This window comes from Dermochelys coriacea, chromosome 5 (genome assembly GCF_009764565.3).
Source record: "Dermochelys coriacea isolate rDerCor1 chromosome 5, rDerCor1.pri.v4, whole genome shotgun sequence".
Lineage (NCBI taxonomy): Eukaryota > Metazoa > Chordata > Testudines > Dermochelyidae > Dermochelys > Dermochelys coriacea.
Window position 1 is genome coordinate 114541076 of NC_050072.1, and position 27602 is coordinate 114568677.

At 39.2% G+C, this 27602-nt stretch overlaps 1 long non-coding RNA gene across 1 annotated transcript; it reads left to right on the forward strand.

Annotated features, from left to right (window-relative positions):
- Positions 1 to 13517: 13517 nt before the first annotated feature.
- Positions 13518 to 26347, forward strand: LOC122460217. The gene is made up of 3 exons (XR_006281371.1): positions 13518 to 13617; positions 16171 to 16311; positions 26171 to 26347. It is a non-coding gene; the product is annotated as an uncharacterized LOC122460217 (long non-coding RNA).
- The last annotated feature ends 1255 nt before the right edge of the window (positions 26348 to 27602 follow it).

The following is a 27602-nucleotide window of genomic DNA, read 5'->3' on the forward strand; positions in this document are numbered from 1 at the left end:
TTTATTTATAATTTCTTTACTCTAGAGTGAAAGAAGAATGTAAAAAGTTTGTATCTCTTTTCCTTGGATTGAATCATTTTTGTGATACCCCTGAAACTGAGCTGGAGAACATGAAAACTTTCTCTAAGTAAGAGACAAGACTATTGGAAGCGAATACATAGAGATGTCATTTCAAAGAATTTAGAGCCCGATCCAAAACTCATTGAAGACAATGGAAAGATTCCCATTGATTTCAGTGGGCTTAGGATCAGGCCATTGAAGACAAGGATGGACTTGCATTTGATGAAGTACAGTAAATTATGCATAGGAAGCCAAATTTGTGCCTTCTGTAGCTGCACTGGCCCTCTGTGCATGTATGTATAATAGCTCTCTGACCATTGTGCAAAGTCCAAGCAAGAGCTCTTTACATAGTAAATCTCTATGAGAATCAGGGGAATGGAATTTGTCACCCCAAGATGAGTGGCACCAGTGTGGTTAACTGCTACTCAGTGCATGGGTTTTAGTAGCGATCGCTGTCGCTACCACTTTTGGCTCATGAAACCAAGAAGTTGTAGGCCTGTTGGGTATGTCTTCCCACAACCCCAGCCTCCCCTTTGCGCTCTTGTGAAGAAAATCACCACAAAACACAAGAGGTGCTGGAACTAGGGCTGCTGGGAGGGTGGCAGTACCCCTTGGCTTGAAGTGGTTTCCAGTGTATACAGTGTTTACAGTTTGGTCCAATGGGTCTCAGCACCCCCACTATACAAATTGTTCCAGCACCCCTGCAAAACACTGCATAAGGTACATTAGAGGGGATAAATGGTCTTTCTAGCCTGCATTTTCTCTCTCAAGGCAAGGTCAGCAAAACTATGTTGCTTTGCAGACTTTGGACATATAAATAGGAACAAGATTTGTTTCTTTACACTTACACCGCATACAGGAATAATATTTCACAAATTATCTGCCCAGAACCAAAATTCACAGCAATCAGAAGCTGTATACCACCACCTCAGCAGCAAGTTTTTATATATACACGTGTATAGTTTCTCATACAGTTGGGATGCCACAATAGTTAACATTAAAAATTGCTATTTACCCCTCCACCCCAAAAAAGTACTTATTTTTTAAAAAATACTAACCAAACACTCCAGAAATGTGTACAATTAAAAATCAATTGATACCCTTGTTGGCAGTCTCAGTGGAACAGCCAGGACTGAATGGACAAAGACACTGAATATTCTGCCACTCCTATGCACCCTTTGTCCACATCAAGGTTTAGGTACATTGGTAGGGTAATACAGTATGGGAAGATTTATACTGTTTATATTGTTGCCCATGATGGCTGTGGATAGAGGATTTCAGTCTCCAGGGGCATCAGTCTCTCACCTTTCCAAGGAATAAAGTCCACTCAAATATTAGTAAGAAAGAAAATGGTCAGGGCAGAGGGGGAGAAATGATTTATTGCAATAAAATACTAGTTTGTTTTAATTCTTAAAAGATCATTGGATCCTATTGGTCCCATGTCTCTCCTTTTCCTTTACCTCTCCTGTGCTATTTCTGTCTGATAACTCATGGGAAATAAAATGTGATAAAATAAATAAGAGTTGCTGACTCTCTCTGTATATGACCAAATTTATTCTTCAGATATTACCCTGTGCGGTTGCTATATGTGATTGCGTAGTAAATGTTAGCATTTTTAATATTTATGAACTAGGCAAGAACTGATGCTGTATGCGCAGTTACTCTTGATTCCAGCACTTAAATCGCTGCAACAGTTTGTTCTGGAAGGGGTTTAAACTTCTCCATAAGCAGAGGCATGCAAGAAATCAGCTGAGGAACAATAGATGTTTTTAATATGATTTCATCCATTAGAATGTTTTTAAGTGATCAGAGTGGAACAAAATAGAAGCTGGAGACTTCACATGGTTTTTAGTGTCAGGTTTTGATGTAAACTATATTATATTTTGTAATCTGTTTATTCAATTTTATTCACATTAAGGTCATTGGCAAAACTCCCATTGACCTCAATAGGAAAAAGAGTCGATCAAAATGTCCACTTTGAACACTGGCATAACTGGATATTCTGTGTGCATGTTGGAAAGGAAACGGGTATGTGAACTGGCCAAGGTATTTAACTCTGAAAAGTGCCTATTGCACATATGCACTAACAAAAAATTAATAGGGATTTTTACTACAGATGGGAAATGCTGTTTTGCCAGATTTAGAACAAATCAAAAATTGTGGCTTCTAGATTTTTTTTTAAAAAATGGCTCTAGCAAAATATGTATACTAGGCTGCTATTTATTTTTATGTTGTTCTTTTTTAGTCTGAGAAGGAGGCGCAGAATTACTTACAAAGGCTATTTATTGTTTACATATTACATATTTTCAGGATATACGATTATCCTGTGTTTAAAACATCAGTATATGAATAGAGTTGTTATTTGACAGATAATTTAGACCCCTCCCCCCGCAGTCCAGTAAAGCATTTAAATAAGTGCTTAATCTTTAACTTGTCAGGATTGCTGTTGAAGTCAAGCAAGTGCATAAGTATTTTTCTGAGTCAGGGGTTTATGGCTGCTTTCTCATAATAATTTGTAATGTAACCCTATGTGTGTTAACATATTTACAGGATACTTGTCCATGTTGATCCCGGCTGTATTCAAATCTGCACATTGCCAGCCAGACAAGATTCAGTTGAGATATGGTTAAAAGGGAAAAAATGATTATTTTAGTTTAGAAGATGGTCTCTCATTCATTGAGATCTAGGCAACTATAAACCTACTGGTAAAAATCGTATTAAAAACTATTCAATATAAATTCAGACAAATAAAATTTAAAGACAGCAATTTGGTGTCTGGTGCCCAAGGCTTTGTGTAATAAGCTTTTTAAAGTTTTTAGCCAGGAATGGAAGACTATTTTTGCTGCCCACTGAGGACTCAAATCCATGAGAGGCATTCTGGGAGCCCATCTCTTAAGTTTCAGAGTAGCAGCCGTGTTAGTCTGTATTCGCAAAAAGAAAAGGAGTACTTGTGGCACCTTAGAGACTAACAAATTTATTTGAGCATAAGCTTTCGTGAGCTACAGCTCACTTCATCGGATGCATTCAGAATGCATCTCTTAAATGTGAACCATACACCTTTAACTAGAGGCCAGGCAAATTAATGGACATCTTCAGGTTCCAGCCTGCTCCCCATCCCAGCCTTGTGATGACTATTCACAGAGGCAGACAGCCTGCCAGATCCCTCAAATCTGTACATGCAGCAGGAGTACTAGACCCACAGGCAGCAGCCAGCCAGCAAGGTGACTGCCACCAGTGGCAGGCAAATGTGAATTATTCATAAGTAAAGGTGGGAGAAACTTTTCTAATGAGTTTTTTATTCATCAAAAAATGCAGTTTCAAGTCAACCGAAATTATTTGCAAATTTGGTGAATAGTTTCATCTGGGGAAAAAATCTTTAAAAAAAATTGAAATGTTTCATTACATTTTCAAAACGAAGTATTTCAGTTTTTTGTTTCAAGATTATAATTTGTTTTGAAATTTGCCTGAATTTAATAAAAAAAATTTTAAAAACCTGAAAATGAAATTAAATGTTTTGTTTCAAGTCAAACGAATCATTTCAGTCAATTCAAACCAAATTTGTTTGTTTGTTTGTTTTTATTTCACCAAGAGAACTGAACATTTCTCATTTCGGGTTGACCCCTCTAAAATTTAATAAAAAAAAGTAGTTGTTGTTGGGGTTTTTTCCATTGGCCCAGTAAACTAAAAAATCAGTTATTCTTAGAACTGTAATGCAAGATTCATCCTTTAAGGCCTGATTCTCCACTACTGCCTTTCACTTTGTATAGTAACTTATACCTGTACAAAGTAAGGTTAAATGCTGTCACTGGTGTGAAAGAATGGAGAATTCAAATTCTGGTAGCATTTTACACTCACTTTATACTCCTTGGGCTCACTTTGGCCAGTTTCACACCAGTTGACATTAAAGTCAATGGAATTACTTCAGGTTTACATAAGCATGAGAAGAGAATCGGGCCCATTGCATACTGGTATAAAGCCTACACAAGGTACAAAGCAGTAGAAAATCAGGACTCTAGTGCTCACAAAATACATTGCTTTGACATCTGTGGACGCTGAAGTTCTTCATTTATCCACAGAAAGATACAGAATAAGCAGCTGCAATACAACTTGCACTCCAACCTGTATGCATCATTTATGGTCTAATCCAAAACCCATTGAAGTCACTGGGAGTATTCATAGAATCATAGAACTGGAAGGGACCTTGAGAGGTCATCTAGTCCAGTTCCCTGCCCTCAAGGCAGGACTAAGTATTATCTAGACCATCCCTGACAGGTGTTTGTCCAACCTGCTCTTAAAAATCCCCAATGATGGAGATTCTACAACCTCCCTAGGCAATTTATTTCAGTGCTTAACCACTCTGACAGGAAGTTTTTCCTAATGTCCAACCTAAACCGCCCTTGCTGCAATTTAAGCCCATTGCTTCTTGTCCTATCCTCAGAGGTTAAGAACAATTTTTCTCCCTCCTCCTTGTAACAACCTTTTATGTACTTGAAAACTGTTATCATGTCCTCTCTGTCTTCTCTTCTCCAGACTAAACAAACCCAATTTTTTCAGTCTTCCCTCATAGGTCATGTTTTCTAGACCTTTAATCATTTTTGTTACTCTTCTCTGGACTTTCTCTAATTTATCTACATCTTCCCTGAAATATGGTGCCCAGAACTGGACATAATACTCCAGTTGAGGCCTAATCAGCGTGGAGTAGAGCGGAAGAATTACTTCTTGTGTCTTGCTTACAATGCTCCTGCTAATACATTCCAGAATGATGTTAGCTATTTTTGCAACAATTCGATTGATTTCAATGGACTTTGGATCAAGACTACTATTTTAAAGGTGAAAGGAGGGAAGTTCAAATTCCAAGATCACTCATTCTTAAGCCTCTGTACCAAACACATATTAAATGTATCCTTATTCCATTGCCAGTCCTATGAGTCATCGTGTCCTCTCCCCTCACCCCCAGCTTGCATGATTATTTTTATTAAGATGAAGAAATCAATGTTTATTGTGTACGGACCTCTCGGGCTATCATATTCAGATTTGCCATTACCTGGAGGACATACAAATAATATAGAAGTGACAAGTTTGTACTGCTTTGTTTCTCCCATGTGCTATTAATTTACCTGGCATGGATAATTTCAGAATAACATGCAAGCAAAAAGGTTGTGGCTTTTTGACATGTAATAAATTATTTAACACCTTGCCCTATTGCATCAGTTTATGTGGTGTTTGCATAAATTTCATTAGTACAAGAAAAGGAAAGCTTAAAAAAACACAAACACAATTTTCAGGTTTTCAGTTCATTATGAAAGCTTTCTCTCTGGGCAAATGACTAATACACTGTCAACCCTTTATATCCCTGACAAGCATGCTAGCCAAAAAGAGAGGTGCAATCAATCAAAGCCTCGATTAAATGAGCTAAATACACCTACTCAGGGAAAATGCCATTCTATGACTTAGACTTGTCCTAGGGCAGCACTAACATGCTTCTAGGTCACTTATGTATTATGGAGCCATACTAATGACTCTATAGTTAAGGGTGTAAGACAGTTTCCATTATAAGCCTGAGCTGAAAATTTTTGAGTAATTACTGGTAAGTTTTAAAGCTCTGTTTAATAGAAAGAGTTTCAGACTGTAAGTTGAACTGTAATATTTCACATTTGAAGTTTGGACTGTGTTCGGGGTTCAATGCACCAAACAAGTACACACATGAGAAAAGTTAGTTGCTGTTGTTTAGTTGCACAAGGAAAGGAAAGGAAAGGAAAGGAAAGGAAAGATGATCCTGTGGTTAAGACACTGTACTAGCACCCATGAGATCTGGGTTCAGTTCCTTACTATGCCACAGGCTCACTGTGTGACTTTGGACAATTCACTGAGTTTCTGTGTGCCTTAGTTTCCCAACTGTAAAATAGGAACCAGTTTTGTCTATTTAGATTGTCACGGCAGGACTCATTCTTGCTATGTATTCATACACCACCTAGAACAAGGAGGGCCTGATCTCTGCTGGAGCCTCTAGATGCTACTGTAACACAAATCATAATGACTAATTGTCTAGACAGGGCACAGACCAATGGCACTGGAGTTAGATAGCTAACTAACACTAAATTTCAAATCTTACCTATCAGATACTCACAATGAACTGTGGCAAACTATTAGGGGGAAAGTATTGTGAAGAAATTTACACAATTTCAAATAACAAATGTAAGACTATTACAACCTGTTTATGGGACAAGTCACAAAACAGAAAAAGAGGCCAAACTCAATTAATAAATTATTCTTTATGGAATCTTCATTTAACCCCGTTAGAACTAAATATAAATTAAAACCAATTTTTTTTATCTAAAATGTTGAGATGATTTTTTTTTTAATTAGAAATTTTTCATGGAAACTCTGTACTTTGGACCACACCAGATACTGCTGAATGCAACAAAAAAGTACTGTTTTCAGGATATATTTGGCCATGATCAGAAACAGAAACTCTAGAAACTTCATTAAAAATCCTGTTTTTGTCAGAGTTCTACCCCAATTTCAAGACTCAAGAGTTCAGATAAGTATCCAGACTTTTGGATGCTTTTCTGAACCAATCCCCAAAACTCTGAAACTATACATATCTGTCAAAATTCTGCCTCTAAGCCATTACATGCTCAGACCTTCGAAAGTTGTAAGAGCAGAAAATTTAGTAACTACATGTCCCTTAAAGCACATTAAACTAAGTGTAATCAAAGGACGTGTTCACACGGACTTCACATAGAAAATATGTATATTCATTATAATTATTTTGGTATGCTACAAATATCTGGTGAGATGCTCCCATACACTGTACATGCTACTCCCAGTGAAATGTGAGATGGGAGAATGAATGTTAATATACCTGTCGTTCGTAACATATTAGAAATTCTATTGTGAATGTGCTTAGTTGTATGTGCCTTTAAATATGTTGCATGAGAATCATGGCATAGTGACTCAAAGTACAACCCTAATTACCCTTACAGGACCAAACTTGATTGAGAATTTGGGGTATTGTTCTGGTAGAAGCTGACACTGAGCAACTTTTTCCCCTTTATGAACAAACCTATTCAATTTATAGTGTTCTGTGTATGATTGTGATGATAAAATGATTTTAATACACCCGCTTTATAGAGAGGGTTTTTTTTTAAGTGCAAGCATATTTTTTAATTAAAGAAAGAATATTACAGTAAATTATTTTAAGTTTACGTAACTTATTGTTTGCATCTAGATCTTGGTGTGAACTCAGGATCAGTTGTTTTGCACTCTGTAGCCTTGTAATTCTCCATGGGATATATTCCTGTCATTTATACTGATGTAACTGACTTCTGAATCTAACTGAATAAAATGTCTGTTGCATTTAGGAATAATAAGGAAGGAGCCTGACTGCAAGTAGATTAACAATCTTCCCAAAAAAGGTAAGTAATGATCATATATTTTTCCCATAACTGTTGCTACGGCCTCCTTCTTTTGCTGTAACTCATATTGATTAGGTACTTTACTACACAAGTAGTACCAATCAGAACGCAACATTTTAGAGTGCTCTACAGTTCACACCCCCATAAACTGCACTGTGGTGCCATCCATGTAGACAAGTCCATTGAAAGCAGTGTGACTGGTCATGTAGTAAGGTATTATTCAGCATGAGTAAGGGTGGAAGTCAGGACTACAGTGAATTGAGTGCCTGTTCTATATTGCAAAAGTAATCAGATCCTTTAGGGTTTTTATCTTTATCGTGAATATGGCCGATCTTTGATTCTCCCTGTGATCACTGTGTTTTCAGCACTCTGAGACTGAATACATTTTCTGCAGTCAAATTCTCATTGACGTCAGTGGGAGTTTTCCAACTAAGGCCTTGTCTACACAAAAACACAATTTCTTCTGCTTTAATTATACCAATATTGTTAAAGTGGTATAAACCTCCTACTGTGGACCCATTTATATCTGTATAAAGGTGCTTTATACTGGTATAACTATTCTCATATGGGAAGGGGAATAAACTAGGCTGGCATAAGGTACCTTTATACTGGTATAATTGTGTCCACACTTAGGGTATGTCTTCACTACCAGCGATCGATCCAGCGGGGATCGATTTATCGTGTCTAGTCTAGACACAATAAATCGACCCCTGACCACTCTCCCGTCGACTCCTGTACTCCACTGCCGCGAGAGGCACAGGCAGAGTCGATGGAGTAGCAGCAGCAGTCAACTCACCACAGTGAAGACACCACGGTAAGTCAATCTAAGTACGTCGACTTCAGCTACGTTATTCACATAGCTGAAGTTGTGTAACTTAGATCGATTCTTCCCTCCCTCCCCCCAGCCGCCCTGAGTGTAGACCAGGGCTAAAGATTGTTCTACTATAACTATTTTGGTTTTAAAAAAAAATCTGTGTAGACCCTGTTAACACAGATTAATAGTTTTTAATGTGCTTTGATCTAGTCCAGTTTCTAAGATTCATAAACCCAAATGAATCTGATAAAATGACTCAAATCTCATAATTAAACTAAATCAAAGGGTACATTGAAATACAGATCTGATACAGTGTGAACTCAGAATAATTAAAGACCTGATTATTTTTAATGATTCTGTGAAAAGTTGTTCTGTGAAAAGGTGTAGTTCATCTGTTAATTAAATTAGGAGATCTGAATCAACATCTCCCCACTTATTTACTGCTCAACCTCACTCTCTTTTCCAAGAAACCATGGAAATTTCCAGGAGAACTGGAGGTGTTCCCACTATTTTTTACTTTTTTTTAGTTAGTACAATTACAGAGAGCACCTCCAACTTTGTTTTTTAATTTTTTGAGTCTTAACACAGACTAGAATAAACCAGAAGATGGTGCATCAAAGCTAGGAGTGGTCTGAAACTGTGCTCTCTGAAGCTGGCTGGTGGTTTGGGCTCCAATTCAGCAAAGCACTTAAGCACATGCTTAAAATTAAGTACATGCTTCTACCCTTTGCTAAATGTGGATCCTTAGTTTTGGCTCTACTTATTTCCAACTGCTACATTTCATTAAAAGACAGATAAAGCATAGCTCATACTTCCTTAATTTTACTTCTCAGTGTAAACAATTTCTACAATTGCCACAGCAATGAGATGTGACAGCAACTGCAGGAGAAGTGATCAACTGATAGCAAATGGAAGGGAGGCAACCAAAAGACAATTTAAATTAAAATGTAACCCACGCTATGAAAAGAATTTGAGAACTGTTGCTTTCACTTATTGGCTGTAATTCAGATAATTTAGAAGTTCTTTTTAAAAATTGAAAATATTAAATATACCTTTCTGGTTGCAAAATTAGGAGTAATTTATGGGAAAATGTTAAATTATGTCTACTGTGTAGTAATGTTATTAACACCATTTGAGATCCTCAGATGAAAAGGTCTACATGGGCACAATCCTGCATTTCCCATGAGCATCTTGGTTTTTCATGGGATGTAACTCCATGCAGGCCCAAGGATCTACTCAGGTACAGCAGCTTGTAGAATGGTGGTCTATAAAAAAACTCCAGCTGAAGTCTTTGAGGACTACAGGATCAGGTCTTCTGAGTGCAAAGTATAATTATGAATAATAAAAGAATGTGGTAAATAAGATACATATACATTCTCATAAAATCATCTTTTTAAATTGTACACAATCCTATTTTTAGAATAGTCTTTATAGCATTTCCTCAAACTGCCCAAATTAGTTAAAACAGAATTACGTTCCTTTCTTAAAACAATATTAACTTCCAATTTTTAATTCACCATGAGCCTGCATCACTGTGTACAATTTAGCACATTTTCCAATTTTTTTTTTGCATTAGTAGCATTATATAAAATAATTCTAACAAACCTTATTTGCCTTTTGTCACAGGACCAGAAGCTGAATGATAGGAAGGAGAAGTTCATTGGCAGATCAGGTTTGAACATCAAAATCTCCATCTTGGGGTGGTGTTTTATTATAGGGGGGCTTGGAGTAATCGGTTAATCCTTGGTTAATCCAAGGACATCGGTTTGCTTTTCTGTAGCTGCTTTGCTACCAAGCAGTTTTCCAAAAAGGAAAAGCAAAAAATACAAATTACCCAGTACTGCTCCTGTGTTTCCCCAGGGTTCCTTGCCTTGGTGTTTCATCAACACAGCCCTCTTGTCCGTCTCTCTGCAGAAGCCTTGTCCACATTAAGATTTTTTTTTTTAAATTCCCCATCACTGTTAACAGCATTTTAGCTGAAGTGTTCTTAGGAACAGTATAATGTTTTTTCAAAAAGTTCCCTACTGTAGGGAAGAGTCCCTTTCTTACAAGGCTTGAGTGTGACACACATTGAAAGTGAATTTCAGCAGAGTCTCTTCCTTGGGACTCCACTGGACTAGGGCATGGCATAGTTTCAGAGAATGGCAAGAGAACTTTACATCCCAAGAAACCCTTAGGCAGCCAGATAATCCCACTGATTTAAATGGGACTATCTGTATGAGGAAGGTGAGGCATATTTGTTGGAATTAATGGAATATAATAACAATACTTAACTCTTTTTTATTTAGTGCTTTTCATCAGTAGATGTCAAAGCACTTTACAAAGCAAGTCAGTATTTTTATTCCCGCTTTACTGACGGGGCATCTGGAGGTGAAGTGACTTGCCCAAGGCCACCCAACAAGCCAGTGACTGAGTCAGAAATAGAACTCCGGTCTCCTGAGTCCCAGCCCACTGATCCAACAGAATATGTAGTGGAGCCTTCATAGAATGAAGCCATCTTTTCTCCAGAAAACTTAGTTTTTGTAACTGGAATTGCAATTTGCAATGCATTGAAACAATTTTGGCACTCTCATTCTGTTTAACTTTAACTATGTCTGAGGTCACCAGGGCTACATCTAGACTTGGAGGTGGCAATGTGGTTCCCAGCTCCAGCAGACATACTCATGCTAGCTCTCCTCAAGCTAGCTTGCTAAAAATAGTAGTGTAGCCACAGTAGCACAGGAAGCCATGGGCAGCAACAGCACAGGCTAGCTGCCCCAAGTGCAAACCCCATGGGTATGTGGTGGCTGAGCTACCATGGACGTACTACTATTTTTAACATGCTAGCTTAATTGAGAGCTAACATGGATATGTCTGCGCAAGCTGGGAATCACACCCCCAGCTCCAAGTGTTGAGGTTAGCCTATAAGTAAATTCCAGGCCTGGCCTTAAACTTTTGCTTTCAAAATAATTTGCCACCCAAACCCCCTGCTTCTCCTTCCCAACTACTACTACTGTTACTCAACAGGTTTCAGAGTAGCAGCCGTGTTAGTCTGTATTCTCAAAAAGAAAAGGAGTACTTGTGGCACCTTAGAGACTAACAAATTTATTAGAGCATAAGCTTTCGTGAGCTACAGCTCACTTCATCGGATGCATTATGATGAAGTGAGCTGTAGCTCACGAAAGCTTATGCTCTAATAAATTTGTTAGTCTCTAAGGTGCCACAAGTACTCCTTTTCTTTTTGTTACTCAACAGTAACAGTACTCATAAGTAGGCTCAACTACTTATGCTGAAGCTTATGCATATTTATCAACATTTTGAAAAGTTTTGCAAGAGATGATATTTGAATATGGTGGAGGTCTGAGGGTTGCTTGGTCCCCATCCCTACAGGATTCTGTGTGGTTCTGGTGAGCCTTAGGCCTTGTAGCAGTTTGCATATATTAACTATTTACTAGCCACAGTCTCTCTGAGGGGTAGGTCAATATTATTCACCTCATTTCATTAATGTAGATAGAGTTTAAGGTCAACATTTTAAAACTTGGATGTATAGAACAGTCTCAGGAGTGCTCTAACGTATAGTTGGCTGCCGAAAACCCCAAGAAGCTGTTTTGGCAACTGAGAATAGGTGTATGGTGGCACCTCAGCCACGCCCCCTACCAACAGTCATACCCCAAAGACACCTCCTATGCTAAAGTTGTGAAGGGGGTGTGTGATGCAAAGCCATTATGCTGATTATATGATCCCCAGGGAAACCGATGACATTGGGGCTAGTCCCTTGTGGCCAGATCTACCAGCTTTTCAGCCTCTTTATGCTTTTGAAGCCACACAAGAGGACACTAAAACCAATATTTGGGCCCATAATCTCTGTGTCTCAAGTCCCCTTATCACAGGGGTGATGTGAAGATAAATTAATTGATTATTGTGAGATCCTTTCATAGTATTGGGATGGGGAATGCATAATAGTATAGATAGATAAAAAAGAAGAATTCCATACTATAAAGCATTTTGATTGGTATCATTTCACTGAGATTTTTATCCCATAATGCTTAATCATAGTAGTCACTGAAAAGCCTCTCTCAGCTATTTTCTGATTGCCGTATGAAGACCTACGTCAAACCATTTCACCTTCTGTATGAACAATTATATGATTTTAAGTAGTATTGGAGAACCAAAATTACTAGATGTGACCTGACCTAACTTGTTCTTCTATTGTAACTCAAGATTAAAGCATTTTTTCACCACCACACTTTTAAAAAAAACAACTAATCCTCTATCCAGCTGACTCATAACAGCTGTTAAATAACTAGATATTTAGCTAAAGATGAAGTGACCTATACATCTAAACATGTGATATAATAACCAACCCCTTTCTGCAGATCATGCTGTTTCTGTCATCATTTGAATTTTTGTGCTGACTTTAGCTTCTGCATCCACTTGAATGGATTTTATGTAATTGTTAATAATGATGGGAGCCATTGCGTTGGCATTATGGAAGTGGAAACTTACGGTATAGGAGTACGTGGAGGAATGGAAGGGGAAAGTGGAAAGGCTGATACAGTTATTCAAAAGACTGGTCACTGTTTGCTACTGAGTACTTAAGTTCTGAAGGAGCAGTTCCATATGGAAATAGCTTATATATACACACATGCACATATCTAGCTATTCAGCTGCCATGATTTCACTTGTTTTCTGTATACTCCTTGCCACTTATTGAAAATATTTGTTTTAATAAGGATTTGCTTCCCCATAGCCCTTCTTTTCTTCCTGTGTTATCCTGCAGTGGAGTCAGAATCCTATTTATGATGTCACAGTCGTTTCCATTGCAACACACTGTGATATATTAAACACAGGACAATGGGCCCTGGTCCTAGAACTGCTGACTCAATGGGAGAGTCATAATAATAGTAATTATTAATGCTTTTCATCCCTAGATCTCACTGTTTTGCAAAGGTGGGTAAGCATTTATATTATCGTCATTTTGCAGAAGGCACAGAAATTAAATGACTTGCCTAAGGTCACCCATGGTAGAAGATATCCCAAACCTCCTGAGTCCCAGTCCTCCCATCACAACTGGCCCTTGGGTCTTTCTTCTTGATCAAGGTGAAGACAGGCTATGAGCATTAAAGCCCTTATTCAAACATAAGTCTCTAAAAGCTCAGCCAGGAGAATAAAACATTTTACTGGCAAACTAACTTACTTGTGCTATAAATGTTCTCTTGGTTCAAGTTTGCACTGGTTTGGATGCCCTTGAAATAAAGTTTTTGTACTGTTTAAAAAAAAAATCCTCTCTCTCGTAGGAATTAATTCCAGGAAACCTGAAATAATTCCAGGTGAACAAATTCCCAGGTGGGTTTAAAGACTTTAAACATAATGGCATTTTTAAAGATTAAGGCCACAATCCTCTAAACATGTATCTATGTGCGTAATTTTAAGCTTGTGACTAGTTCCATTGATACGAGACTATTCACAAGTTTAAAGTTAATCACATGAGTGGGTTTGCAGGACTGGGGCCTAAACTTTTAATCAAAAGTTTAAGGATCCACTGAAGTTGGGGGAAGCGGACCAGTATTTTGTACAAAATCTGGCTTGTTTGTTTTTTCAATTCACTGTTGTATTTAATCTCAGGAGAACTGTTTTCTGCAAACCCTAAAGGACTCATACTGCTACATCACGGCAGAAGGTATTAATCTGGGTCTTTGCTAGGGAAAGAGTTGCAGTGTATAGGACAGGTCTACACTTAAAACGCTGCAGCTGCCCTGCTGTAGCACTTCAGTAAAGATGTTACGACATCGAAGGGGGAGCTAATCCACCTCTGCAAGAGGCGGTAGATATGTCAACAGGAGAAGCCCTCCAGTCAACATAGCGCTGTCTACACCAGCAGTTAGGTCAGTGTATCTGTGTTGTTCAGGGTTGTGGATTTTTCACACCCCTGAACGACGTATTTATACCCATGTAAGTTTATATGTAGAACTGGCCCAAGTTAACCTTGATGTATTTTTCTAGTGTAGATGCACCCTTACACTTTGAAACATAAGCTTGTCTGGTCAAATTCCACAATGGGGCTCAGATGCAGTACAGATGCTGCAGTGCAGTACAAGGAAGATGCAGTACTTTAGATATAATTAGAAGTGCAATACCTTATGCAATACCTAGTGGTTGTTCAAACTGAAATAGTTCTCATTGCACTTTTTGAAATGATAGGGATAACCCCCCATGCGCTGCCAAGTGGGTAAGCATTAATCTGTCCTCTCTGAACAGATCAGCATGCATAGCCAAGGCTCACTTCATGATATCACCTGAGGGTGACCAGACAGCAAATATGAAAAATCGGGACAGGGAGTGGGGGGGTAATAGGAGCCTATATAAGAAAAAGACCCAAGAATCGGGACTGTCCCTATAAAATCAGGACATCTGGTCACCCCATATCTGCTCCATTTGTCTACACTCATTGCACTACTTGATCTGCACAAGCCAGCAACTGACAAGAATGACCCTCATTTGTGTGACTTCATTGTATCTCATTCCTTTGTGACACCCTCTGAGATCCCTAGTAAAATGTATAAACAAAGTTTTGTTCAAAATACGTTTTACAACCCACCACACATCCAGCGGGCTCATAAATACAGATCTGTAAAAAGGAATTTTGCAACCCATTAGTGCCTCACATTGATACTGTGTATAGTAGCTGCAGCGACCTCACAGATACTTCCACTTCTGAAAAACCCATTGTGGTCTCTGATGTCAGTAATCTGTATCTAAAGATTCGCAAAAAAGAACAGGAGGACTAGTGGCACCTTAGAGACTAACAAATTTATTTGAGCATAAGCTTTCGTGAGTTACAGCTCACTTCATCGGATGCATTCAGTGGAAAATACAGTGGGGAGATTTATATATATAAATATATATAATAATATAAATATTTATGCTCAAATAAATTTGTTAGTCTCTAAGGTGCCACAAGTCCTCCTGTTCTTTTTTGCGAATACAGACTAACACGGCTGCTACTCTGAAACCTGTCTAACGATTGGGGGCAAAAGGAAGTTTCTTCCCGCTCCCGACCCTCCACCCATTTGCTCTTGGTGAGGGTATCAGATTCCCAGCCCCTACACTCAGAGCCACGCGAGGTTCCTGTCCATGTGCTTGCTCTCCCTTTCTCCCCCTTATTTAAGACCAGGGCAAAGATAAAGCCCCAAAATTTAGATCAAGCATTCCCGAGGTCTGGGGAGGGAGGAGCTGGCTCTAGTCTTTCAGATCAAAGCCATCTCTAATTGTAATTATTTGTTTTCCAATAAAGATTTGCAGCAGATGCATGTAATCTGTACACTTGGTGACAAAACTAAACACAGGAACAACAGCTAGGAAACTGCTTACCTGTCTGTTGACCTGCGTAATCTGATCATGCATCTACACTAATTGTAATGCAGATGTAAAGCATATAGCTTGCACATCAAAGCAGAGAGCTTAAAATCATAGCCAGTGGTGTTCTTTGCTAAAATAGTGGCTTCTTTGAAAGAAGCAGTAAATGTGAATGAGTGGTGTAAAGGGGAAGAGGGAAGGCAGGAGCCTGAGAAGGGGGGATTGCAATGGAGGGTACATTGGAATTCCAAACTCCACTCACATTTTTAGTAGAATATATAATTTCTGATGCATGCTACAGCCCTCTTCTTCTATTATGCTGGTGTAATACAGCTCTCTGAGACAGGAGGAGGGCTGGTAAGAAACTAGACTTTGTTTTCTAGCTCAAATCACATGGCTATTGTTACAATTGGAGAGATCGTTAATAAAAGAAGGGTTATTATTATTTTTAAAAATTGCCATCCATGTGCCATGTACAATCAAAACTGGATTTTCACAGGGATACAGTGGGGAGCTTTGCCAATTTTCATCTTTCTTTCCCAGACATGGAAGCCCAGGAGTTATCCAAAAAGATTTGCAAGATTTTTTGTTGTTCTCAGTACTTGCTGAACTACATTTGATCAGACTTTCCTAGAACTTTCACTCTTGGCCAAAGATCCCATCTGGAAAACGTCAGCCAGAAAGGTAAAAGTTTGAGAAAGTCATAATAACACCCCATTGAAAAATGGGGTTTTTATAATGGAAATGCTTAGGTACCTTTGCTATAATTGTTACTATATTTTCTATCTGTTACATGCGCTGTACATATTACATGGTGATAAGTATATATCTATCTCTATAGCAATAGACATGTAAATCTACTATGAACACGGAATAGGATTTAGATAGTTCCAGGTTATTAAACTTGATTTGACTGATAAATGCAATTACTGATGCTTTTATATTATATATGAACTGCAGCATCAATAGCTATCAAAGAAATCATCAATATTGATTAGAACAAGTAAGATGCTTGCAAATACTAGCAAAGAGGCAATACATATATTTGAATTTAACTAAGGCTCGGGGCATGCTGTGACAATTCTAGTAAAACATGCAATAACTCACTTGCATGTTAGGTCCAAAATGATATCCTTCATGCTGTGTGACCTCACACATCAGTACATGTGAGGTCATGCTGTGCACAAAATGGTGTCTCCCCAGGGGGCTAGACAGAATTGTCCCATGGTATGCCAGTTGAATAACACACAGCTAGTCAGGCATGCAGGACATACATTGCATGCCTTGCATATATACAGACAGCATGTTACTGCTAAAATGAGAGGTTATAGCATGAGCTTTTAACAATACTGGCAGCATTTTGGAGAGACTTATCTATTTGAATTTTGGAAACTTGTCACAACTTATTTGCAAGCTATTAGCTGTTTTATGCTAAAAGTGTCTTTTATGCAAATTGATAAAATCTTGTTTGTCGTTTTCAATACCTTGGACCAGATGCTCAGATGGAGTACTCTTCAGCCACTTTGTGCTGCTCTGGCAGTGCTAAACATTAATAAACGTGGTGGATCTGGCAAACTAGGGATTCCTTGGAGGAAATGAAGTATGGCCATGGTAGCGCTATGTTCTGACAATGCCTGGCTATTGGAACAGCCCCTTGGGAACCCTGGGCAGCCAACATAAAGTAAAGCAGTCCTGAGATTGCTCTGCTTTACATTTGGCATTGCAACTTGATGGTGTCCAGTTTGCAAATTAATTCCAGTTCTGCAGTTTCATGTTGGAGTCTCTTTTTGAAGTTTTTTTGTTGAAGAATTGCCACTTTTAGGTATGTTATTGAGTGACCAGGGAGATTGAAGTGTTCTCCTACTGGTTTTTGAATGTTATAATTCCTGATGTCAGATTTATGTCCATTTATTCCTTTGCGTAGAGAATGTCTGTCCACTTTGGCCAATGTACATGGCAGAGGAGCATTGCTGGCACATGATGACCAGCACATCTATATATCTACCAATGTGATATATACCATCATGTGCCAGCAATGCCCCTCTGCCACCATCAAATTAGGCCTGAATAAAGACTGGGAGTGGTTGGGTCATTACAAAACCTAATTTCCACCATACTAATTTCCCCCTACTGTTACTCAGACCTTCTTGTCAACTGTTTGAAATGGGCCACTCTCATTACCACTTCAAAAGTAATTTTTCCTCCCTTGGTATCCTACTGTTAATTGAATTGTCTCATTAGATGACCTCCTACTTGTAAGGCAACTCCCATCTGTTCATGTGCTGTGTATTTATACCTGCTACTGTATTTTCCACTCCATGCATCTGATGAAGAGGGTTTTAGCCCATGAAAGCTTATGCCCAAATAAATGTGTTAGTCTCTAAGGTGACACAAGGACTCTTCGTTGTTTAGACTAATGAAAGTGTGAGTAAGGCATTGTCCCATATCTTCCAAATGAAACAGTAATTATAACCAAAATGTATGTTAAAGAAATCTGTCTGGCGTGAATAGACATAATTGCCAGCTCCAGATGGCTTAGAACTTGATTTTTTGCAGGCAGTATGCTGCTTTGTTTTATACTTCCCAGATTTCTTTGTACTCATTTTAATCAGTCCTTAACTCTGGGTAAAAATTCTTCATGTGAGAATATCTACCGTCATGGCATCTGGCATATATAATAATTGAAAATGTAGAATGAAATTTTCATCCTAATTTCTCTATTGTTTTCATCCTAATTTCTCTATTGCAGTAAAAGTCTTTAACATGCAGTGAATCCCAAATGAAAAAGTAATCAAATAGATTTTTTTTTAAATCTACACTTGTCAAGGAAATTGCATCTTTTTCTATCAGATGCAGCCATCACCACTGTTTGCCATTTTTTGTCACCTCCATACTGAATTAATTGCGGCAGTGTTCTTCCCAAGGGCTACAGCTGAAGTGTGCCTGTGCACTGAGTGGTCTTTCTTGTATGGAGCACTTTATGTCTGTGCTTTCCAGCATGTACTGGTTCCCAATATGTTTCTGTTGAAATTCAAATGTTGTACAATCAAGCCATCTATTGTTCTGGTCTTGGCTACTTTGGTTTAGCCCTCCACTCGTGTTCTGTCTCAACAGTTGGAATCTGGAGTTTTGAGGTAGAAGCCCTTCAATTCTAAATATCTTGGGGCTGGTGGCAGAACCTTCTCATTGAGGGGCCCTTGACTCTGGAATTTGCTCTCCACATTGGTGTGAAGGAACCTGAGTCTACTGCCCTGCAGGATATGCTGCAGGGCCCGTATAACTTCAAGGGCTATGGCCTGAGGTGGTCGTTTGACTCAGTCTTCCTCAACCCTCAATGTCAGCTAGAAGATTTAACAATTTACTGAGTTAGTGTATTCTTTTAATTGGGTACATCTACCTAAAGGCTGTGGGCTCACTTCGTGAAGAACACCGGTACAAAACACATCACTCCATAGGACAGTAAAGGGCATTTCAGCAGATCACACATCCCAGTGTTTCTGACCCCCATAGTGCTCCCATGCTTTGGAGTAGAGACTTGAAATTTAGCAGGTGGCCTTTTGTGGCAGGGAGATACCTTTCACCATCCCTGTGAAAATCCAACCAAATTTGGCCAAATTATAAGCCTTTCAAAAAATGCAGTTCGTATATGCTAAGTAGAGACTTGCTAGAGCTTAGCAGCTAAATTCCCCAAAGAGTCTGTAAGAACTGACTATGATCCAGGCCAGGGGGCTGACCAGGGGACTTTCCCCTACAACTGCACTGCAGGCTGGATGGTGACCAGGCAAAGGAACTGCAAACAGGGAGAATGTCTGTCCTCAGCTCCTATTGCTTTCCCTGCTAATACTCAGGCAGCTTGGAGGAGGAAGCTGCCTGAATGAAATGCAGAGGGGACAATAGTTGGACTGCGGGGGGGAAGGGAGAAGGAAGTAGATTGGGACAAGGAACCTGGGGGGGGGGTGGTCAGAGGGAGACTGGAACTGGAGGTTGGTGTGGAGGGGAACTGGAACTGAGAGATGTGCAGGAGTGGCTGAGGGGTCTGGGAGCTAGCTAAGAAGAGATTAAAACTGGAAATGAGGGTGAGAAATGGATGGGGGTGGAGACTGAGATAGAATGAGAAGCCAAGGGGAGATGGGGAAACCACTGGAGTCGGGGGAGAGGAGATAGAGCTGATGAGCCAGGATATGTGGGGAGAACTGGCTGGGTAAGCAGACTGGAACTTGGAAGAGGAACCAGGAGATAAAGAGACAAAATTGGGGCAGGGACAGGTTGAAGGGGATTGAGAAGAAAGTAAAGTCTTGGGGGAACTGACAGAAGGGTCCATGATCACTAGAGAACATTCCCCTCCAGAGCCTGGAATGGAAACCATGATTCCTGAGTCAAACCATTCCCCAGCTGTCAGCAAATATCTGGGAAATCCAGTGGCAAAATGTGTCTCATCCACTTCTAGTACCAGGCCACATAGAGGATGACAACCTACTACTGCTATCAGTTACTTTGTTAGTTCAGGTGGCAAAGGTCTTTGTAATGGATCTAAATAGTTTGCTGATGAACCATATGGTTGTTAATATGATCCCACCTGATGGAATTTGGGTGTTCAGTTTGCTTTTTTTAAAACCTATGAAATTACAACAAAACAAAACTATATTAAAAAGAACATGGTTAAGGTTCTAAAATCAGGCACTCAGAAGTGCCAGAATTAAGTTCGCCTGTGCAATCTTAATTCAACCCCTTTGTGTGTGTGCATTGATAGTCTTAAATTACATGCCATAGGATGGGTAGTGCTCATGTAATAAGCAGCTATTCAGTATTTTGTTTTCTCCTCATTGTTCTATGTATTGCCCTAGACCTTATTTACTGCGCACTATTCAACTCTACTCTGAAGACAAAATTAATCATGAGCTTTTCTACAGCACTCATCGCTATAGTATCTGAGTGTTTCACAAACATTAATTCATTTTCCCAATACCCCTGTGAAATGAGGGGGTATTATTACCCCCCATTTTATAGAGGGGGAACTCCTGACTAGAGAGATTAAGGTCAAAAGTATCCACTAATTTTGAGTGCCCACATGGAGACACCAGAGGTCTCCAGTCAGGCACCCAGATTTTTTAGAGTATTTAGCATTAAAGAGCATTTTATATGTTAGAGCAGAGCTCCCACAGGCTTCAGTTGCAGTGGTAAGTGCTCAGCCCATCAGCAAAGCAGACCCCAGGGTCTCCAGTCAGGCACTCAGAAAATGAGGAAATGAGGTCCTCAGAGGTACTTAGGTACCTAAACCCCAGCCGTAGGCCCTCCTTCTTAGCATATGCGCAAGGTGCCTCACGTGGCACATGACCAGGATTCCCTGGGCTGATGAGGAGTGCAACATGAACATTGATCCATGTCCCCCTCCTTAGGCACTTACGTCTCACTTAGGTGCTTAGATCCCAGTTTTGGTTCCACTGCGATCTGCAAAACTCCCACCAAGCTCAGTAGGCACATGCGCTCACTGGGCAGGGTAAAAGTTCCCTTGGTACCTATTTTTCAGCCTCTAAGCATGCACACTGCTGCCTCCCTCTAGGCAGCCGACCACCTGTCTCCTACCTAAGCCCCACAGCAATTCACAAACTGGGAAATATAGATGTACAGCTGCCTCAATTGCATGTGGGGCTTGATCCAGTCGGCATGCTCAGAAGCTGCCTACTGGATTGTGTCCCATTCAAAATCTAGCAGGCAGAAGAAGAGGTGCCTCCCTTATAGCTTTTAGTCCCAGGGTTACAGCACTTGCCTGCGATGTGGGAGACCTGGGTACAATTCCCCCACCCACCCCCCTTTGTCAGATTTGAGCAGAGGTCTCCCATCTCTCAGAAGAGTGCTTGAACCACTGAGCTATGAGATATTCTGTTGTAGGGCTCTCTCCACTTCTCCTATTTAAGCTGTTCCACTGTGGATAAAATAAAGAGTGACTGGAGTAGGGGATCTGGACCCAGAGTCTTCCACCTTCCAAGGGAAAACACTGCAATCCACAAAGCTGAATTAGGTGCCTTTCTGGACCACAGTGTTGCTTCTGTGATTTTCTGGAAACCTAATGTTAGGTGCCATGATACTTAGCGTTGCAACATCTAAGTCCCTTAGTGGATCTCAACTGGCCTTAGTAACCATCTGTGAAAAGTTTTTGGTTTAAGTGACTCACCCCACATTGCGTAGGAACTCTGTGGCATAGGCAGGATTAGAATGCAGTTCCCCAGGGCAGCATTCAGCTGCCTCAGCCATGAAGACCGTCCTTTCTCTTCCTGTTTTACTCACTACACCCCTTCCAACAGATGAGGCTACATTTCAGAAATCTGATTTATCCCGAGAGCACATCCATCCTATGCACTGAATACAACCCTGTGGAAAAAATAGTCTGTAGTGTAGACCGGGCCTTAGACATCTTGGAAAGGAAGTGTTTACAAAGGTTCATAACTTCCAGTTAAGGAATGTGTCCCCCAGATCTCAGAATTCACATACAAAGCCTTTGAAAATCACAACTTAAACAAAGAGCTTGTGGTAGATCAATGAGTTATGTACTGGAATATACTTGTATACATGCACAGGTTTATAATCCAATGTGAAAAAAATCCATTGTGTGACTATCACTATCTCTAGAAAATAAAGTAATTTTTTCACATTCATAAAAAAAATACACGATACAGGATGTAGAAAATTTAGTGCAAAATAATTTTTTCACTTCCTAAAAATGCAGCTGCCTTTAAAAAGTTGTTAGGCTCTCAGATCCTGCATTATAAATAGATACCTAGAATTATTAGGTTCATGCTAGTCTATAACCAGCTGTTTTGCCCACATACGCATCTTAAAACTTGACTGGCAAAAAAAGTTTCATGTCTAAGATGATCCTTTTCGTTGAACAATTGTTCTAAAATAGCAATAATAACCTGTTTGTCTTTACTGATCACGTAATAATCAGCTAGAGAGTTGAATACTTTTGGTGTTTTGCTATATCTTCACACTCCTTAGACAGACATGAGTATCTGACTAGAGAGAGCCTCCAAACAGGTTGCTGTTTCTTAAATATTGAACAAGGATCTGTTTCCACTGGAATTATTTTTTTAAAATGTCAGGGAAGCATTTCTGTTGGTCTTGGTTTAAATAAAAGTTTGTTTTTTTAAAAAAAGTAAATTATGAGCCAAATTGATCCAACTGTTCTTTTAAGGAAATACTGGAATTTTTATTTCCCATGCTTTTGGCAATTGGAAACAAGCACAAATTTATAATTTTCTTGTACTTTTATTAATAGATTATTTTATGCTTAATTTCCCACATGGTTAATTGTACAAACTTTTATCAATGAATATTGATCAGCCACCCAGCAATCTAAATAGCAGCCACTTGTTCCATTTGGCATAATGTTGCTTTTAAGTGACTACAAGGACAGTATTTTTAAATGGGGTATCACACTGATTTCTTAAGACCAGTCAGAGAAAAGACAGCTGTGTGTATAACAAAAAACAGTTCCCCAGGTGCAGAAGGGCCGGTCAAATCTTGTTGGGTAAGCTCCTTTGCTGAAACGCCGCCAGATAGATATCTGCTTTTGTAAAAGACAGAGTACACCTGGATCATTCTCACACTGGTCTGCATGGTTTTATAGAGAAAAGTAACTTACCAAAACTTCCAATTAAATAATGTGAAGCTTGTGACACAAAGTGACAAAAGACAGGAAATATGTAGTTCAACTTAACACTCCGGGCCCAAGTGGTGTAGGTCCCCTGATTTCTTGTATTAGGCCACATGTCCATAACTCACCATGTTGTGAGTATGAAAAGGCACAGTGACATAAATTACATGCAAGATGAAGGTCAGCTTTAAATCTGAATTTTCTGGCTTTTCTATGTTCATTTCAGAAGCCCAAACAAAAGCCTTATGAAAGGTGAGTCTGGTAGGTTAGGAAAAGAGACTTAGGCAGGGATTGAGGGGAAGGGAAGACACTCACAAGCTAGGGAACAATACAGAAACAATAGATGAGAGAGTGAGAAGAGGAACATAGGAGAAAAAAGAGCAAAGGAGTGAGGAAGAAAGGGCATAAGATGTGTAGAGAGAGAATAATGAGAGAAGCTGCCTTTCTGAAGCCAAGAGATACATGTGCTTTTTTTTTTCTTCCCCCTGTACAAAGGTTAGATGCATCTTTAGATGATGGTTTAAAACAGCTAAAAGTAAGAAATGAGATTTAAGGTTGAAACTCTAGCTGTGATTGGTGCCTTGAACCTTGTTTATCCGTTTGCACGTGTGCAAAGCCGAAGTCAAATGCTTCCACTGGGGGAAATGAGTGGAGAATTCTGACTGGGAGTGTTTTACATTGACTTGACACAAGAGAATCTGATCCAGCAACACCCTTAAGCACAGGTTTAACTTCAAGCCCATGAATAGTTCCTTTGACTGCTGGGGGACTACTCATGTGGTTAAAGTCAAACACATGCTTAAGTGCTTTGCTGATCAGAGCCTACGTAATTAAAGTGCAAGGCAATAGAGAATAAGCAAGTCCATCTTTACAATCCTCTAGTTACAAGACCCTGTAGAAGCATTAAGTATAAATTATGTTATTTATACGCACACACACACATCCCACTTCTTCTTGGGTATCTCCTAGGGAATTTTTTTTTAAGGATAATAGAATAGTGGGTAATCATACATGACCATATAGGTCACAAGGCATCTCGATTTTTGTTTTGTCTCCTAATTTTCTTATTTCATCCCAGGGCAGTAAAGTAGATATGCTATGGATTACTGGAAATACTACAGCAGAAAAACATTTATTGATGGTGTTTGGGGATATTTTGCATTTTTATTTTCCTGTTATTGAATTTCAGCAAGGAAACACAATTTCTCTAATAGAATAGCAACTAAAGACACACAATAGGCATAAATAAGCATAAATCTGTATGTGGTAGCTGGACATTCTAGTCTTTTTTCAGTAGTTATCATCTTGCTATGTTTCATATATATGTATAAAAACATTAAAAGAACATTAAAGTTACAAACACTTAAAGTGAAGAAATGACAACATTAAATTGTGGTCAGATTTGCAGAAATGCTTCGGGTTGGCCTTGCTCTGCTCCCATTGAAGTCAATAGGTGTTTGCTGAGTGCTTTTGAAATTCCTTTCTAGAATTTTTTTAAAGAGATCTGTGTGTGATCATCCCATCCACCCACCCCCTTTTGCCACCCACTTCGTAACAACAGTAAACAATGTGCCAGGTCATTAACTTGTGCACCACAGGGCAGGATTTTGCCCTACAAAACTGCCCACCAACTTTTAATTCTTACGTTAGTTGGCCACCCTTTTTTTTTTCACCCACTCAAATTTCCTTCCAAAAATCCTGATGAGTCATTGGGCATGCAGTCTATCCCAGTATGAGCACCGCACCTATGTACCTGCAGAAAAATGGCCTTTTAGGAAACACACTAAAGGGAAGATTTGTTTGTACTTTCTAAATGAGGTAAAGAGAGCTCATGAAAAAAAAACCTAGGTCTTTTTCCTTTCAAATAATAGATTTTTCCCCCTTGAGCATGTCAGAATCTCTTTGCCCAGTGATTTTGCCTTTCAGTTCTTGGCTAAATCCATGAATTATGGGGTATCCTGTTCTAGCCATGCCAAAAAATGCTATTTATCTGCCATAATCTCACAGACTGTACTTCTCTTTCTGTGCCACAAAATCAAACCACAGACCTGGTGCAGAGACCCCGAGTGCACTCACAATGTGCATCCACAATACAGTGTTTCCTTTAGTTTTGTGGTTTTCTTTATGACAGGGACTACAAGATATATAAAGCTCCTTTCTGGCTGCAGGCTTTTTACACATATAATAGCTCTTGACAGAAAGCTCCAGCTTGTTAAACCCAAATGATTTTGATTGTGCATGTTAGTAACAAGACAAACCAGTTGTATGGAATTCCCTGCCCTGCAAATATGGTAGTCTATAGAGAAAAAAATTAAACAGATCATACTGCAATCAAGAATGTTCCTGAACAAATTTAGTCTCATTAAACTAGAGAACAGAAAGTGATCAATTTTAAGATAAATGGCTGTTGCTCAGTGTTAACTTGTAGAACCTGCTAAACACTTCACTTTAAATGTGTTTTTACACACTAGCCCCATTCTAGTCTAGCCACTGATTAAACCTGGAGAAGGTCAGAGGTATGTGTTACTTTCTCTCTAGTTCCAGATTTTGTCTGAAAATTCTCTTAAATCTATAAGACTTAAACATGTTGTGGCAGTCTGTACTCTTATGTTCACCCTTTTTACAAGACTATGATAAATTTTGTACAAAGTATGCCTTGCGAGGTACCATTTGAAAGATCACAATCTGCTGAACATTATTGTCCTGGTAAAATATGTGTAGCAATACTGTATGTAAAGTTATAAAATTCTGCCGTAATAGACTTGTTTCAAGTCTAGGGAAACAGCTTCAAACCAGTTCCCCAGAGACAGAAGGCTAGCCAGCACCTCAGCCAGATGTCAGCATAATCAAAATGGACTGTCACCAGATTAAGCGGTCATTCTTTGGCAGGAAAAAGGGTCTGAGTGAGAAATTGACATCTTGGCAAAGAAATAGCTGGAAATTCCCATTTCCCAGACCTGCTGTCTCCTGAACCCCAACTGGAAATGATTCTCAAAGAGGAGGAAAAGATATAAAAATGAAGAACAGAGGACACAAATCACCTTTCTCCCCTCATCTCTACTTGAAAGCATCAACACTTGAAAGACAAAGGAATCATCATTGAGCAGTGGGAGATGTCCTGGCTCAAGGAATCAAACCAGACTGCTGTAATCATATAATGAGAGAACTTTTTTTTCTTTAAATTCACTTAGCTTGTTAAGTTAGGTATAAATTTGTGTTTTACCTTTTATTTCTTTGTAACCAATTCTGACTTTTATGCCTCATTATTTGTAATTACTTACAATCTATCTTTCTGTAGTTAATAAACTTGTTTTATTGTTTTATCTTAACAAGTATGTGTTTGGATTGAAGTGTTTGGGAAACTTCATTTGAGATAACAGGATTTGTGAATATCATATTCTATTAATGAAATGAGGGACTTTCTATGCTTGTATCGTCCAGGAGGGTAGTGGGCAGTACAAGGTGCACATTTCTGACACTGGGAAGTTGCTGGTGTCACTCTGTACTATAATTCAGGAGTTGCTTTTATAACTCAGCTGGGAGTAATTTACATGCTAGAGGCCATGTATGAGCAGACCAGGAGTGATTACTCTCACAGTGAAGCAGTGTAAAAGGCACCCCATGTTGGAGAGTTGAGGGGACACAGTTGTTCAGTGGTCCAGATTGTGCACTTGCTAATGTTATGCATGAACTTAGTGCTTTCCTGGATCAAAGTTAACAAATGTTATAACAAAGTTAATTTTAACAGAGCTCTACACCGGGGGTTTCAGCCATTAGTTTAGTTGCATCAGGGTAAGCCCATGTAAAAGCATTGTGAATTGTAATTTGCACCTATGCAATTAAACTCTGCTTGAAACTAGCATAAAGTATAAATTGCAGTATGGTCCAGTAGACTGGGCATTGGACTGGGGGTAAGGAGATGTGGGTTCTATTCCCATATATTTCACTAAGCTGCTTAGTGACCTTAGGCAAATTGCTTTGCTCTGTGCCTCAGTGTCTCCTCCCACGCTTTGTTTATTTAGATTATAAACTATTTGGGGCTTTAATTGTGTATACAAAACCTAGTGCCAGGGGGCCCTGATCTAGTTTTGAGCCTGTAGCCATTATTATAATATAAATAAAAATAGCAGTTTTGTCTATCTACACTCGGGGTTTGTAATAATAACAGATGAAGGGCCAAACCATCACTCTTTGGGTAAATTGGCCTCAAATATTTTCAGAGAGAAGTTTGATTATTAAACTGAAAGTGTCTCTCTAATTATTGTGTTTCCTTCTCAAATTCAAATGTTTACATTCATCTCCAGATTGGGGATTAGGAAGG